The sequence below is a fragment of the Sus scrofa genome, chromosome 14, assembly GCF_054392235.1.
Source record: "Sus scrofa isolate SSC_HxYL_T2T_F1_AM1 chromosome 14, Sscrofa_HxYL_maternal_Yorkshire_Landrace_v2.0, whole genome shotgun sequence".
In the NCBI taxonomy this organism is placed as follows: domain Eukaryota; kingdom Metazoa; phylum Chordata; class Mammalia; order Artiodactyla; family Suidae; genus Sus; species Sus scrofa.
In genome coordinates, this window is record NC_139396.1 from 57,302,843 (window position 1) to 57,319,357 (window position 16,515).

The window sequence follows — 16,515 nt, forward strand, 5'->3', positions numbered from 1 at the left end:
TAGATATTGGGACATTCAGTGGGGGTGGCATTTTTGCTTTTGGGAATCAAGGCAAATTACTATAAGGGGAAAAGAGTAGAGTTATAAGTTGTGCCCTGTGTCCTGTATCTAGCAAATGTCAGATATTCCTGAGGTTCAGTTTTGGCTAGATTGAAGTAATCATTAAGAAGAGCCTTGGGATAAAGTATTCTGTTGAGATAATTTCTTAAAGTTTTAATAGAAAGTTTGGTCTCTGAGACCAGAGTATTTTACCTTTGCCAACTGCGTGTTGCTTTGCTCATTTGAGGCTGCCCAGTCATCTAGTATCCCACATGTATTCTTTCAGTAACTTCTTCTGCAGGTGAAGATTAGCACAGTAGCATTCATATATATTTAGGGTTTTACTTTCTCATGGGCTGCTTTAATATTCAGTGTTAGAAGAGGTGCAGAGGATGTTTTACCTATGGAAGGCATGCCTGTGTTTGTTATTTAGATTATGGGTTGCTGTGGCAAGTATTATTTTCTGCTTTTGACTTCAGGAATATAATGAGGTATTTCTTAATCAGCTTTGTTTCTGTGTTCTTCAGATTACATGGTTGATTTTATTTATAATTCTTTCTAAGTACTTTTCACATCAAAAGTGGGAATTGAAATCGTGTCAGGAGTTCTTGCTGTGGCACAGTGGGATTGGTGGTGTCTCTGTAGCGCCAAGATGCAGCTTTGATACCCAGCCCTGCACAGTGGGTTAAAGGATCCCTGCTTGCCACAGCTGTGGTGTAGGTTGCAACTGCGGCTTGGATCTGGTCCTTGGCCCAGGAACTCCATATGCTGTGGGGTGCCAAAAAAAAAAAAAAAAAAAAAAAATCCTGTAAAAACTGTGGCAGTATAATCCTAGAGTTATAGATATTTTAGGGGAATTTACTTACATGATAATTATTCTGAACAAATAACAGGCATTTCAAAATTTTACAGATTTATGTAATACCTGAGCAGTTTAACATTTAGAATCTGTACCAGAGCATAAATCTGTATTGTAGCCACTTAAGACCATAAATATTTACCTTTTGAGATATGTCTTTAAGTTACTAAAAACATTTCTCAAAATATTTTTTTCCTTTTTTCTTTTCTTTCTTTCTTTCTTTCTTTTTTTCTTTTTAGGGCCACACCTGTGTGGCATATGGAAGTTCCCAGGCTAGGGATCAAATCAGAGCTGCTGGGCTACACCACAGCCACAGCAATGCTGGATCCTTAACCCACTGAGTGAGGCCAGGGGTTGAACCCGAGGTCTCATGGATACTAGTCAGCTTCGTTAACGCTGAGCCACAGTAGGAACTCCAGCACTTAGCTTTCTGATTGAACAATATTTTTATAGATATTGAGAGTATAATTGTTATGCTATGTCATATTTCTGCTTCACATATTGGGAAAAGTTTTCCCTTCCTCCCTCCCTCTCTGCCTATCATTCCATACCCTTTTCCTTTTTCAGCACTTTCCTGGACTCCTTTTGCTCTGGAGCCTTCCTTAACCGGCTTCACTTTTACTTGGCAGCACCAGTTCTCAGTTAAGCGCTAAAATGTACATATGCACTTCAGAACCTTTTGATGTAATCTCCTTGGTGTGGTGGGGATCCTCTCCAGTTGTTTGAGTGCACTTACTGGCACAGCATGTGCTATCCATTGTCAATTGGCTCTAATTCATTTAGCCTTCCCATGTGGGTAGATTTTTTTCACTTGGCTACCCTGAAGGTGGAGAGTTGGCTTTCTTGCAGTTGTCATTTTCCTTTAATTTCTCTCCAAGTAAGGTCATACTAATGAAATACAAAATATTTCCAAGAAATAAAACTTCCAAGAAATTAAAACTACATATAAAAAATTACCCATAGTCATCCAGCCACTTCATTAGATCAGATATACCAGCTCTTCTATTCTTGTAAATGTGCACATTTTTTTGGTAAATAGATGTAATCACAGTATAAATAGAGTTATTTAGCTGTGTGCACGAACATGTGGTTACTACTTCCATAATTACAGTATTAAGAGAAAATTACTTTATAAATTTGATAAAAAATTATGTCATTAGTCTCAAATTCCAACAATAATGAAGGCTCTGACATAAAACATGAAGGTTCCTCTCCCTCACGGAGAGGTGACTACCAGTGGTTTAATTTTTATCATTCCAGTTTTTTTTTTAAAAATATCTGTGTGCCTATACTTGTGCAATTTCAAAATTGTTTTCATTAGATAATAGCATGTGTAAATCATCCATAAGGTAAAAACAGTCATGATAGTGAACATCCATGTACACTAGAAGCATTTTATCGTTTGTGAAGTCCTTTGATACCTTTCCTTCCCATTCTCTTTGTTATCCCTTCAGAGATAACTATTATTCTGGATTTTAGGTTTTATCATTTCCTATTTTTAAAAAAAGTTTTAATCATGAATATGTTTTTCTGTGTGTGTGTGTGTATATATATATAAAGTATATTATATATGCATACATAATTTTGAGTTTTTTATAAATGAACTATATTCCTATGCAGCTTGCTTTTTTAATGATATGTTCCAACAATGTGCAATTATAATTCATTCTTACACCACAGTTTACTTAAGCATTCTATTAATGATGGAAGTATTCATAGTTTTTTTTTTTTTTGGCCTCACTCACAGCAAGGAAGTTCCTGGGCCAGGGATCAAACCCCTACCAGAGCAGTGACCTGAGCTGCTGCAGAGACAACACCAGGTCCTTACCCATCTTCACACAAAGGAACTCTGATGGAGTTGTAGTTTAAAAAAAAATTACAGGTGGGGGTAATTCTGCGACTTTTTGCAGCATGCTTTTTCTGCTTAACGTTTAAAAAATATTAGTCACATGATCAAAGTCTCAAAATATTTTCAAGTCATTCTTTTTTATTATTTTTTTAAAGCAGTTGCATCCTGTTTTATAGGATGGGATTTCTGTTGTTTATTTAAGCATCAACTGTGAGAAATACTAAGATTCATTTTCTTATCTATAGTATTACAGTAAAGCATTTTGACAGTTATAACCATTAAGTCTTTAAAAAGATGTGTCAGTTTACATTCCTTTCGGCAATATTATAAATGCCCAATTTTTCTGTCCTTACCTATAGTGAAACTTACTCATTTTAGTTTTTTACTCTGAGCAAAAAAACCCTCAGTATTTAAATTTTCATTTTCTTTATTTCTTTTTTTTTTTTTTTTTTTTGTCTTTGGTCTTTTTGTTGTTGTTGTTGCTATTTCTTTGGGCCGCTCCCACGGCATATGGAGGTTCCCAGGCTAGGGGTCGAATCGGAGCTGTAGCCACCGGCCTACGCCAGAGCCACAGCAACGCGGGATCCGAGCTGCGTCTGCAACCTACACCACAGCTCACGGCAACGCCGGATCGTTAACCCACTGAGCAAGGCCAGGGATTGAACCTGCAACCTCATGGTTCCTAGTCGGATTCGTTAACCACTGCGCCACGACGGGAACTCCTCATTTTCTTTATTTCTAATGAGCATCATTTCACACAAATGGGTTATATATTTTGTGAGTTTTCTTATTTTTCAAAAGCATGTAATCTCTAAAAAGCGTTTTATTTTCTTTTTCTGTTTAAAATTTCCAACTCCTCACTAATAGGAATCTTTATTTCAAGTCAGATCATTCCATATTATGCACATTCTCATTTCAGAGCTTTTGTTCTTTCTAAGAGCACTGAATGCCTGGAATTGCTTAATTGCTTGCTAGCTACATAAATTTTCTCATCAAGATTCTGATGAGATAGATACCATGGTTCCCATTTTTCAGATAAGAAAACTGAAGCAAGAGAATAACTTGCCCTGGTCGTACACAGCCAGTGATGGAGCTGAATCACTGACTTCAGAACCTAAACAGTTAACCAGTGTATTGTAATGTGTGCTCTTCTTTCTTTTCTTGTCTAAATCCTTTTAGGGCTTCTTTGAGGCTCCTCCTAGCTATTCCAAACATTATTGGTCTTGTTCTTTTCTGAGCCTTTTAAAAATTAACAGTGTAGACCATATAATTTAGCACAGGCATGAAGGTAGAAATTACTGGAGCATATAGATTTGCCTGAGATTAATGGAGTGATAATACAGTTTACATTTTTTAAAAGTTTCATCAGAGATTAATGGAGTAATAATGCAGATCACAGTTTCTTCCCACAGATAGGCAGATTTTTTTTTCTTAGACTACTTTACTCCAAATGGAGAAATCAGTTGGAAAATGAAAAATTAGGATAGCTTATTGTTTTGATCAATGTCTAGGGCAAGATAAAAACTTAGGTAACTGCATAGTCTCAAAAAAAATTCATCGTTAAAAGTCTTTTAGTTTTTTAAAAATAAAAAGGCAATTGCTAGAGTTCAAGTTGTTTCGCAGCGAAAAAAGAATCCAACCAGGAATCATGAGGTTGTGGGTTCAATCCCTGGCTTTACTCAGTGGGTTAAGGATCTGGCATTGCTGTGAACTGTGGTGTATGTTGCAGACGCTGCTTGGATCCACCATTGCTATGGTTGTGGCATAGGCTGGCAGCTACGGCTCTGATTACACCCCTAGCCTGGGAATCTCCATGTGCCACAGGAGCGGCCCTAGAAAAGGCCAAGAAAAAAAAAAAAGACAAGATGGCTGCTCAAATTCTAGTCGTCAAGGTGGCATTCTAGATAGGAAGAGGAGGAAATGTACGAACGCCACAGCCCTCCTTTTTTTTTTTTTTTTTGGCATTTCTTGGGCCGCTCCCGCTGCATATGGAGGTTCCCAGGCTAGGGGTCTAATCGGAGCTGTAGCCACCAGCCTATGCCAGAGGCACAGCAACGCAGGGTCCGAGCCGCGTCTGCAACCTACATCACAGCTCACAGCAACGCCGGATCGTTAACCCACTGAGCAAGGGCAGGGACCGAACCCGCAACCTCATGGTTCCTAGTCGGATTCGTTAACCACTGCGCCACGACGGGAACTCCCACAGCCCTCCTTTTTAAGGAAACTTCTAGGAAATTCCTTATGAGAAACACTTGTGGTCATGCTTAACCTCAGGGAGGCTAGGAAATGTGGTTCTTCAAGGAAGCACATTGTTATCCCCAGCAAAATGGAGTATGAATTACTGTGGAGGAAGGAGCCATTTGTGTTTGGATAGGCAACTAAATACGGCTACTATACAGAGAAAATAATGTGAATTTGTGTTTATAGTCTGCTATTGCAGTTGGGTAAGAAATCATCCCAATATCACTAATGAACTTCATAAAATCAGTTCCTAGAAATTTCACAAGAGTTCTCTTTTAGTTAAGGTTAATAAATATAAATCATAAACCAATGTTTGGTTGTAGTTAGGCATGAAAATAGTTTTTTCAAAAATATTGTATACTTTTTCTAAAAGAGATTCACAGTTACCTTGATATACACAAGATGGTTACTTTGGCTATATTAAAAATATCTTTTTGCTACAGCTGTGGCATATGGAAGTTCCTGGGCCAGGGACTGACTCTGAGTCACAGCTGTGACCTATGCTGAAGTTGTGGCAGTACCACATCCTTTAAGCCACTGCGCCAGGCTGGAGATTGAACCTGCACCTCTGCAGTGATCTTGAGCCACTACAGTCAGATTATTAACCCACTGTGCCACAGTAGAAACTCCTAAGGGATTATTTTGGTTTACATGGATTCTTCCATTAATACATAAATTTTTGATTATCTTTATTGAGGTATGTTACATAAAATAAAATTTACCCATTTTAAACAAGTCCAGATTTATGAGTTTTGACAAATGTGTAGTCTGAAACCAGCTCCTACTTCTAGGCAACCATTGATCTGCTGTTATTGTACACTCATTTTGCTTTTCTAGAATATTTTATAAATGGAATCATAATGAATCATGGGAAGTATAGATTTTGCTTTAAAAATTTTTATTGGATTTACAATGTTGTGTTAGTTTCAGGTGTACAGCACAGTGAATCAGTTATACATATATCCATTCTTTCTCAGATTCTTTTCCCTATATTACAGAGTATTGAGTAGATTTCCCTGTGCTACACAGTAGGTCCTTGTATAGTCATATGTGTATGTTAATCCCACCTTCCTAATTTATCCCTCCCCTCAGAATTTCCCCTTTGCTAACCATAAATTGGTTTTGAAATCTTTGAGACTGTTTCTGTTTTGTGAATAAGTTCTTTTGTATCATTGTTTAAATTAGATTCCACATATTAGTGAACTCATAGACTTCACTTTATAAAGCACTGCTAAACTTTAACGAAAGTACCATTTTACTTTCCTACCAGCTATCTGTGAGCTCTGATTGCTGTTCCAGGGTAGCAAAGGTTTTCTCTGATGATTTCTTCCAGAAGTATCATAATGTTCATTATTAGGTTTAGGTCTATTATTAAGTGATCCATTTTGAGTTAATCTTTTTGTGTGATGTGAGGTAAGGGTTGAAGTTCTTTTTGCACATGGGATATGTAATTGTTCTAACATCATTTGTTGAAAATACTGTTTTTCTTATCACTGTCAAAAATCAACTGAATGTATTGTGTGTATGTGTATGCATGGATAGTTTTCTGGATTATATATTCTGTTCCTCTGCTCTGTAGTTCTCTTATGCCAATACCACACTGTCATGATTACTGAAATTTTATAATATGTCTTCAAATCAGGGTAAATTCTCCATTTTTTTTTTTTTTCCTCAAAATTGGTTTGGCTCTCCTGGGTTCTTTGCATTTCAGTATGTTTTAGAATCAACTTGTCGGTTTGTTTAAAAAAAAAAAAAAAAAAACCTGCAGGGATTTTATTGTGATTTTGTTGAGTCTGTAGATGAAGTTGGGGAGAATTGACAGGTTAACAGTTTTAGATATTCCAGGCCATGAACATGTTCTAGCTTGAATTTCTTTCAGCATTATAGTTTTTGGTGTATAATTCTGGAACAGGTATTACCAGATTTAGCCTTAAGTAGTTCATGTTTTCAGTGCTCTTATATGTGGTATTGCTTTTATTTTTTTAAATTTTTATTATTATTATTTTTTTTTGTCTTTTTGCTATTTCTTGGGCCGCTCCCACGGCATATGGAGATTCCCAGGCTAGGGGTCCAGTTGGAGCTGTAGCCATCGGCCTACACCAGAGCCACAGCAACGCAGGATCCGAGCCGAGTCTGCAGCCTACACCACAGCTCACGGCAACACCGGATCCTTAACCCACTGAGCAAGGGCAGGGACCGAACCCGCAACCTCATGGTTCCTAGTTGGATTCGTTAACCACTGCGCCATGACGGGAACTCCGGTATTGCTTTTAAATATTATTTTTAAACTGTTCACTGCTAGTGTGTAGAATATAATTTTTATATATTTATCCTACATACTGTAACTTGCCTAAATTCAGTTACAGTTGATCCTTAAACAATGTGGAGATGAGTATAAATTATAGACAGTCCCCCAGGCCCGCAGTTCCTCCATATCCATAGTTTGCACCTGCAGATTCAACCAACCATGGATTGTGTAGTTCTGAAGTATTAAAAAAAATCTCTAAGTAGACCTGCACAGTCCGAACCTGTGTTTTCGAATGTCAGCTGTATTTGTTTTAGTAGCTTTTCTGAAGTCTTTTACTTTTTGTAAATGTACATGATGATGGGAGTTCCTGTTGTGGCTCAGCGGTTAACGAACCCAAGGATGGCCCTTGAGGATGTGGGTTCCATCCCTGGCCTTGTTCAGTGGGTTAAGGATCTGGTGTTGCTGTGAGCTGTGGTATAGGCTGCAGATGCGGCTTGGGTCCTTTGTTGCTGTGGCTGTGGTGTAGGTGCTAACAGCAGCAGCTCTCATTCAACCCCTAGGCTGGGAACTTCCATATGCTGCAGGTTCAGCCCTTTAAAAAAAAAAAAAAAAAGATGTATAGGATGATGTCTGTGAATAAAGATGATGTTATATTTTCCTTTATAATCTGTATGCTTTTTATTTCTTTTTCTTGCTTTATTGCATTGGTTAGGAACTACAGTACAAATAGAAATTGTAAGAGTATATACAATTTGCTTTTTGTCATTGTGATGCTAACTACAGGTTTTCGAATATCCCCATGATCAGGTTGAGGAAGTTCCTTTTAATTCCTAGTTTGCTTAGTGTTTTTTTGTTTTAACCATGATAGGAGTTGAATTTTGTTAAATGTCTTTTCTCTCTCTTCAGATGATCACAGCTTTTGTTTTGTTAATATGGGGGATTTTATTGATGGATTAAAAACTAAGTTTGATTTGGAGTTCCTGTCGTGGCTCAGTGGTTAATGAATCCGACTAGGAAACCATGAGGTTATGGGTTCAATCCCTGGCCTCGCTCGGTGGGTTAAGAATCCAGCATTGCTGTGAGCTGTGGTATAGGTCAATGATGTGTCTTGGATCCTGCGTTGCTGTGGCTCTGGTGTAGGCTGGCAGCTATAGCTCCAATTAGACCCTAGCCTGGGAACCTCCATATGCTCTGGGTGCAGCCCTAGAAAAGACAAAAAGGCAAAAAAAAAAAAAAAAAAAAAAACCCACAAAACCCTCCAGAAAACAAAAAAACTAAGTTTGATTGAAATTACCTAGATGGGCTTTCAAAGTAATGCAACTAAGCTTAAATTCCCAGCATAAACTCCATGTGGAGTATGTGTTATCATTTTTATATACTGTCATAGTGATTTGCTAATATTTTGTTAGGATTTTTACTGTGTTCATGAGGGATATTGGCATATAGATTTCTTGTAATGTCTTTGTCTGGTCTTTGTAATGTTGGTATATAAAAATGATTTGGGAAGTAATCCCTCCTCTGTTTTTTGAAAGTTTGTATAGAAGTGATAGTATATCTTCCTTAGATGTTTGGTAGAATTAACTAGTGAAGTCATCTTGCCCTGGAGGGAATTCTTTGAGGAAAGATTTTAATTTATGAATTCCATTTCTTTAATAGATATAGGGCTATTCAGATGTGTATGTGTGTGCCTATTTGGTAATTCAAAGAACTGGTCCATTTAGTTAATCTAAGTAGTTTTAATTACTGACATAACGTTGTTTGTAATAATTCCATTATCTTTACAGTGTCATTTGAATGTGAAGTAATTTTTCATCATTCATTCCTAATATTGGTCATTTGTCTTTTTTTCCCCCCCTCTTGATTAACCTAGTGAGAAGTTTGTCAATTTTATTGATCTTTTAAAATAACCAGCTTTTCATTTTACTGGTTTTCTCTATTGTTAGTCTGCTTTATATTTCATTTATTTTTTCTTCATTATTTCATTCTATCAATACACATTTGGCTTAATTTACCACTTTCTAGCTTATGAAGGAAGCAGCTTAGAGCAGTTTTACACCTTTCTTCCTTTCTAATATAAATATTTAAAGCTACAGATTTCTCTTCGAGCACTCATACTTGTATCCTTCATATTTTGGTATATTTCGTTTTCATAATCAGTTCAAAATATTTCCTAGATTCTCTTGTGATTATTTTTTTGGGGGGCTGGTCCTATGCATTATTACAGATTTTGTTGGGGAGAGGAATGTTTGAGATACTTTGTTAATTTCCAATTTAATTCTGTTCAGAAATTTCAATTTTTAAAAATGTATTGAAATTGGAGTTCCCATTGTGGCGCAGTGGAAACGAATCCGACTAGGAACCATGAGTTTGCAGGTTCGATCCCTCGCCTCGCTCAGTGGATTAAAGACCCAGAGATGCTGTGAGCTGTTGTATAAGTTCACAGATGTGGCTCAGATCTGGCATTGCTGTGGCTGTGGTATAGGCTGGCAGCTGTAGCTCGAATTCAGCCCCTAGCCTGGGAACCTCCATATACTGCAGGTGCAGCCCTAAAAAGCAAAAAAAAAAAAAAAGATTGATACTTACTTTATGGCCCGTATATGGTTTCTCTTGGTGAATGTTCCACATGCATTTGAAAAGAAAGGTGTATTCTTTCCTTGAGATGTATTATTTTGTAAATAACAGTTTGGTTGTATTGGTTGATAGTGTTCATGTTTTTCTATATCCTTATTGATTTTCTGTCTACTCATTTTATCAGTTCTTGAGAGGAGGCCTGTTCAAATCTCCAATTTTAATTTTGGATTTGTCAATTTCTCCTTTTAGATATATCCAGTTTGTGCTTCAGTATTTTGAAGCTTTGTTCTTGGGTACGTACCCATTTGAGATTTATGTTTTCTTGAAGATTTGACATTTTTATTATTATAAAGCTTCTCTCTTTATTCTAGTAATAGTCCTCATGGAATCAATTTTGGTATTAATCTAATAATTTCCGCTCTCTTATAGTTTTTGTTTTCATGATACACCTTTTCCTATCATTATATTATTATTATTTTTTGCTTTTTTAGGGCCGCACCCACAGCATATGGAGGGTCCCAGGCTAGGGGTTGAATTCGAGCTACAGCTGCCGGCCTACACCACAGCCACAGCAGTGTGGGATCTGAGTCATGTCTGTCACCTACACCACAGCTCACGGCAACGCCAGATCCCCCACCCATTGAGCGAGGCCAGGGATCAAACCTACAGCCTCATGGTTCCTAGTTGGATTTGATTCCCCTGCGCCACAACAGGAGCTCCCCCCAAAGAACTTTTTGGAAAGCATTTATTCTAGTTACATTTATTAAAGTGCAGTTCTGTTTTCTATTGATCTAAAAAAGTCTGTATTTTACCTTTTTTATTCATTCTTGATCTAGAGTTCTAGATAAGATTTTTTTCCCCTTTCACCTTGCTCCATTGTTTTCTGCTTGCATATTTACTGATGAGAAGTCTCTTGTAAATATTGTTTGCGTCTGCTTATGTAGTGTGTCTTTTTTTTCTCTTGATAGCTTTTAAGATTTTTAGAAATTTAATTCTGTGTATTTTGGTGTGTTTGTTTATTTGGTTTTTTGGTTTATACGGCCTAGGGTTCGCTGAACTCCTTGGTTTTGAGATTTATTGTTCTCATGAAACTTTGAGACAATTTGGACATTGTTAAATAATTTTTTCAGGCTTTCATGAGGATGTTGGTTCAATCCCTGGCCTTGCTTAGTGGGTTAAGGATCTGGCATTGCTGTGAGCTGTGGTGTAGGTCACAGACATGGCTTCTATCCTGCATTGCTGTGGCTGTGGTATAGGCCAGCGGCTACAGCGCTGATTCTTCGACCCCTAGCCTGGGAACCTCCATATGCCACGGGTTCGGTCATAAAAAGACAAAAAAAAATTTTTTTTCTTGTCTCCCCCTGCCCTCACCTTCCCTGTTTGTGTGCTGGGACCCTAATTACACATATGTTAGGCTGCTTCTTGATATTATTCTGACTGCTTTAGCTTTACTCATTATTCTCTAAGTTTTTAAAAATTCTTTCTTCTTAAGTTTGGGTAATTATGTTGTATGTTTTCGAGTCCTCTGACCATTTTTCTTTTTTGGTGGGGGGCAGTGCGTAATCTGTTGTTAAATCCATTCAAGGAACTTGTGATTTCATATTTTGCATATTTGAGGTGTGGAAATTATTATTATTTTTTTCCCCTTTTTTTTGGCCACACCCATGTCATATGGAAGTTTCTAGGCCAGGGATTGAGCCCACGCCTCAAAAGTGACCTGTACCACTGCAGAGACAATGTTGGATCATTAACCCACTGCACACTACAGTGGGAACTCCAAAATTTTTAGTTTCTCTTCTTAAGTTTGTATTTTCCTTTAAATCCTTAACCTTACTTAAAATAGTTGTTTTAAACTGATTTTTAATTCCACCATCACTGTCATTTCTAGATTTGTTTCTCTTCAGTGATTTTTCTCTTGTCATAGGTCTCCTTTTGCTTTTTCTTTGAATAGCTAATATTTTATGGGATACTAGACATTGTGACTCTTCTGTTGTTGCAAGTCTGGATTATGTTTTTTCTTGTAAAGAGTTGAGTTTTCTTTTGGCTGGCAGTTAAGTTACTAGTAGATGAAATGATAGTGGTGGTGATGGTGATGATGGTTGAAGTTTGACTTTTAGGATGGGTTAGAGCAGTTTTTTTTTTTTTTTTTTTTTTTTTTTTTTGTCTTTTTGCTATTTCTTTGGGCCGCTCCTGCGGCATATGGAGGTTCCTAGGCTAGGGGTTGAATTGGAGCTGTAGCCACCGGCCTACGCCAGAGGCACAGCAACTCAGGATCCGAGCCGTGTCTGCAACCTACACCACAGCTCACGGCAACGCCAGATCGTTAACCCACTGAGCAAGGGCAGGGACCGAACCCGCAACCTCATGGTTCCTAGTCGGATTCGTTAACCACTGCACCACGACGGGAACTCCTCAGTCTTTTTTTTTTTAAACGCCTCCCAGCTTTGTGTGAGCTGTTAGAATGATGATAACTCTCTAGTAGTTCTTTGCCTGGCTCCATTGAATTTTGTTGCTTGAATGTGCAACTTTGTATTTAGGAACAGTCTCAAAAGAATCTCAGTCAGATCTCTGAAGCTTTTTTTTTTTTTTTTTTTTTAAACTATATAACTCCTTTCTGGTGATCTGCTTTCACATATTCTAGCTGCCTTTGGCTTTATAGGAACCATTTCATTTGTTTTTCTTCTCTGGGATTCTAGCTCTTGTTGTCTGCTATCCAATGTCTGAAAACAGTAGTTTCATATTTTTTGTCTAGTTTTCTAGTTGTTTATGGTGGGAGGATAATTCTGGTGCTTCTTAATTATATTTATATGTCCTATTTGTCTGTGTATATTATTATAGTTTGAGGATCAGCAGACTTTTTCTTATAGAACCAGAGACTTATTTCAGGCTCAACACTGTGGTTGTAGTGTGGAAGCAGCCCTGAAAAATAATGTGGTGTAGTTGTGTACTAATAAGACAATTTACAAAAACAAGTGGCCAGCCTGCTGGCCCTAGTTTGCTAACCCCTGAGCTAGTTGACTGAGATGCAAATACTATTAGAGTTATGAAATCTTATGCTTTTGAAAAGAAGGAATCTTTGAGATTCATATTTCAGGTTTCTAAGGAACCTTATAAAATCAGGTTGTCCAACCAACCCTTTAATATTTGAAGCCACATCTAGTATTGACCAACTTCCTCCCTTATATTTATGATTCTCAGGGATCTCAGTCAGGGTTTTTTTCTTGAGGGAGTTCTCACTGTTATTTTGGTTTTTCCATTTGATTCTGTGCTACCACTTGGGTCAATTCTGAGCAAATTGAATTCATCTTTCATATATCAGTCTTCTGGGTAATTGAAGACTTTTTCAGATTTTTTTCAGACTCTTTGTATTGAATTCGTTCAAGTTAATCCAACCATGGCTTTATTATTTTATTTTATTTTTGCTGTTATGTTTATTTGCTTAAAAAGGTTGAACATGAGCCTGTAGCCATATGACGTGTTTAGATTTCATCTGTTAATTTGTTCTACCATATCTAGATGCTTCTCAAAGAATGGAGCTAAAAGTTGAAAGAAGTATTGACTTGATAAGATCTGTTTAGTGGGATCTAGATACTAATATATGTCAGTGTGGCTTAAGATGGCAGTAATTTTTAAAAATTATTTTAGATTGTTTAATTGTGCTGAAGTCATTTTCAAATAAAATGTTGGCCGTTTTCACATATTAACCCCCCCCCCCTTTTTTTTTGGTCTTCCTAAGGCCACACCCACGCATATGGAGGTTCGCAGGCTAGGAGTCCAACTGGAGCCATAGCTGCTGGCCCACACCACAGCTCACTGCAACTCTGGATCCTTAACCCACTGAGCAAGGCTGGGGATTGAACCTGCAACCTCATGGTTCCTAGTTGGATTCATTTACATTTCACCATTATGGGAACTCCTTGATCCTTTTTAAAAAAAATTGTAATTTAATTTTTGGCCATGCCTTGTGGCATGTGGATGTTCCTGGGTCAGGGATCAAACCTGTGTCATAGCAGCGACCTGGGCTGCTGCATTGACAATGCCAGATCTTTTTTTTTTTTTTTTTTTTTGTCTTTTTGCTATTTCTTTCAGCCGCTCCTGCGGCATATGGAGGTTCCCAGGCTAGGGGTCGAATCGGAGCTGTAGCCGCTGGCCTACGGCAGAGCCACAACAATGTGGGATCCGAGCCGTGTCTGCAACCTATACCACAGCTCACGGCAACGCCGGATTGTTAACCCACTGAGCAAGGGCAGGGATCAAACCCGCAACCTCATGGTTCCTAGTTGGATTTGTTAACCACTGCGCCACCACGGGAACTCCAACAATGCCAGATCTTTAACTGCTGCACCACAGGGAACTCCTTGATTCTTAAATGTTTCTAAAAACTAAGTTTATGGTTTCTTTTAGGTTTTTAAATTCTGGATCTTCCACTATTGAATATGAGAATTTAGCTCATTCTTTGTCCCTCCTACAAAGCAAACATGCCTTTCCCATCCTTCCAAAATAGTCATATAGTGATTTTGGTTAGCTTAATGTTCAGTGTTGGAGTTCCCGTTGTGGCTCAGCAGTTAACAAACCGGTCTAGTATGCCTGAGGATGAGGGTTCCAGCTTTGACCTTGCTCAGTGGGTTAAGGATCTGGCACGGCTGTGGCTGTGGCCAGCAGCTGTAGGTCTGATTTGACTCCTAGCCTGGGAACCTACGTATGTGGAGGATGGGGCCCTAAAAAAAAGACAAAAAAAAAAAAAAAAAGAAATTCAGTGTTAACAATCACTTGATTATGTTAATTTATGTTGGAGCCATGATTTTACTTTTCTGTGTTTTTTTTTTTGTTTTTTTTTTTTTTATGTTTTTGTCTTTTTGCCTTTTCTAGGGCTTTTGCGGCATATGGAGATTCCCAGGCTAGGGGTCTAATCCGAGCGGTAGCCACCGGCCCATGCCAGAGCCACAGCAACGCAGGATCCGAGCAGCGTCTGCAACCTACACCAGGGCTCACGCAACACCGGATCGTTAACCTACTGAGCAAGGCCAGGGATCGAACCCGCAACCTCATGGTTCCTAGTCGGATTCATTAACCACTGCGCCACGGCGGGAACTCCTTTTCTGCGTATTTTTAACTATTTAACAAACTTATTCGATTTTTTTTTTTTTTTTTTTTTTTTTTTTTTTTGCTTTTTAGGGCCACATCCGCGACATGTGGCTGTTCCCAGGCTAGGGGTCCAGTTGGAGCTACAGCTGCCGGCCTGTGTCATGACCATAACAATGCGGGTCCAAGCCGTGTCTGCAACCTACATCAGGGCCCCTGGCAACTCTGGATCCTTAACCCACTGAGTGAGGCCAGGGATCGAACCTACAACTTCTGGTTCCTAGTTGGGTTCGTTTTCCAGTGTGCCATGGCGGGAACTCCTCCAGTCTCCTTTTAAGACTTTGATATGTTAGGTGTTTTATCAGTTTCGCATTCTTGACAAGAGTCATCCCTGGAGCCATCTGACCTGTCATAATCTGTATTGGTTGCTCTCTACACTTGTGCACAGTTCACAACCTGGAATCATCTGATTATTGCCTGTAATTTTATGGATTTATTTTGCTCTCTCCTGTTTCCTAAATCTCATGGCTTCTTAATTGTTTTTTCTCTCCTTTTAGTGGGGTATACACCTCCAGTAGCCTCCTGAGAAAGTGTGCCTTGTAAATACCTTGCATATTTTAAAATATATTTATTCTCCTTTGACACTTGATAGACAATTTAGATTGGTATAGGTGTCTAGTTTGGAATAGTTTTTTGTTTTTTTTTAAGAATATTGGAGTTGTTGCATCATTGCCTTCTTGCTTCTAGTATTACTGTTGAGAAGTCAGAAATCCTTCTGATGCCTGATTCTTTGTATGCGACTTCTTTTTATTATATGGAGACTGGGGATCTTCTCTTTGTCTGCAGTGTGTTGAAAGTTTACAATAATATGCCTCCCATGAGTCTCTCTTAATCTATTGTTCTGGATACTCAGGTGAGCCCTTTCAATCTAAAAATTTGTTTTCTTTTTATCCCCCTTGAGAAAAATTCATGAATTATTTTATCAGTCATTTCCTCTTTTTCATTTTCTGTGTGTTCTCTTTCTGAAAGCTCTTGTATTTGGTTTTGAACTTCCTGGGCTGCTCCTCTAGTTTTATCTCACTCTACCCTCCTGTTTTTCATTTTTGTTTACTTGCTTTACTTACTGGGAGAAACTATCTTCCAGCCCTTCTATGGAGCTTTATCATTTCTGACATCATTGTTGTAAAATTTCCAAGAGCCCTCTTTTAGTTCTCTGTACTTTTCTAAAATAGCATCCTGTTCTTTTTTAATGGTTGCACTATTTTATCTCTGAGAATACTAATGATAGATTTTTAAAACGTTGTCTTCTCCCAGTGTAGTCTGTTTCCTCCAAGTTGCTTTTCTGTGTTTTTGTCTCTATAATTCCTTGACTGTTTAATAATTTCTGGTCATCTGTTCATGTTTAGGTATGATAGACTAAAAATCTGCTTGGAAGTTCTGAGTATGTGAGTGACATTTGTTTACTGTGCAATTCACTGATCAGGGTGGGTGGACTCTTTAGTTGGGGAAACTCTCATGTCATTATATTGAGGTCTTTTCTCTTGAGCTGGTCAGATTTCCCAGAGACCTTGCAAGCATCCTTTCTGGTGGATGAAAGATGGACTGAGGGAGTGCTTTGGAGAGGAG

The 16,515-nt window shown here is 38.2% G+C and overlaps 1 protein-coding gene and 1 long non-coding RNA gene across 11 annotated transcripts in view; both read left to right on the forward strand.

The window, feature by feature from the left end:
* The window catches only part of MED13L (mediator complex subunit 13L), a 324,733-nt gene that overhangs the window by 12,514 nt on the left and 295,704 nt on the right, over nucleotides 1-16,515 (forward strand). The window lies entirely within an intron of this gene.
* Nucleotides 1,651-8,490, forward strand: LOC146396578 (uncharacterized). Its single transcript, XR_014826171.1, has 2 exons — nucleotides 1,651-4,352; nucleotides 4,742-8,490. It is a non-coding gene; the product is annotated as an uncharacterized LOC146396578 (long non-coding RNA).